We start from the raw sequence: 1,162 nt of genomic DNA, 5'->3' as shown, positions 1-1,162 counted from the left end.
CAAAAAAGTATCTTGTACTTTAAATGCCACTGCAGTTCTTGCAATAAGAGCGAGATGTTTCGTTGTAGATCTGTCTGTACTTTCATCGACAATAAGCGAAAACTTATTCGATTTTAATTCTATTAAGTCGTCCTCTGCCACTTGTCCAGTTACCGATGTTATTATAGCTTGAGCCTTTGTCCGTCCAAATTTTAGTACATTCGTACGACTTTGGGATCGCTAGCAACAGATTGTATGATACTGCTAAGATCTTTCGCCAAAGCAAAGGAATGATTGTTTTTCGCCAAAAAGAAAGCCATCTGTATTTCAGCACATTTAACCTAATTTTTAAAGAAGTTGACGGCTCAGGCAATAAAGAAAATATAGTTGGTTGATCGATGCCTAAGAGTAAAGTAATAACAATAAAAATAACATATAAAAACCAACATGAAACACTGTTTAGTAAATTTTTCACATAACAATTTGTTAAAGGAAATACTAACGTACATATAAAAAGAGCACAAAAAGCAGGTGGACACACGACAAGAACTTAACAAGTATAAAACGCAACTCTATACATACTTCTCGAATTTTTCTTATGCTTAACAGAAGCTTCATGCTTTTCTAAATCCCTCTTGCCTGAACAGCATTTGAGGTCTGATTTGCAAGATTTGCAATATGACAAACCATTACCCTTACTGCTTTTCGTCAACCAGGAATACATTTTTTCCCAAGCTTCTGAGTACTTCGCGTCGTAGTGGACTTTCCTTTTCTTGGTTGGAGTTACGTTTGCTTCTTCGTCGGTGTCACTTGTTAAAATTTCCATTTTTCACAAAAATTTTTCACTTCCAATTTCAAGCACAAATTCTGAAGTAAGCTCTGCCAATCTTTTTGCAATTTAGCGCTGCTAACCCATTGAAAAAACGTCAACATATGGAAAACGGAATTTAGAGCTGCTAACCCAATATAAATCATATCATCTTTTTTTTATTTAATTCGTAATATATTGATATTACCCAAAAACTTTGGGTTTTAAAATTTTTTTCAATATTTTTTGAAAGTACGTAGTTTTAGTCTCTTAGTACGTAGATACGTAGATCTCCTTCGAAATACGTAGATCTACGTACAAATACGTAGACTTGGCAACGCTGCATGCAGTGAATAGTTGGAAGTACAGAGATAG

The sequence above is a fragment of the Drosophila tropicalis genome, unplaced genomic scaffold, assembly GCF_018151085.1.
Source record: "Drosophila tropicalis isolate 14030-0801.00 unplaced genomic scaffold, ASM1815108v1 contig_797, whole genome shotgun sequence".
Classification (NCBI taxonomy): Eukaryota; Metazoa; Arthropoda; class Insecta; order Diptera; family Drosophilidae; genus Drosophila; species Drosophila tropicalis.
Note: the sequence above shows the minus strand (reverse complement) of the source record.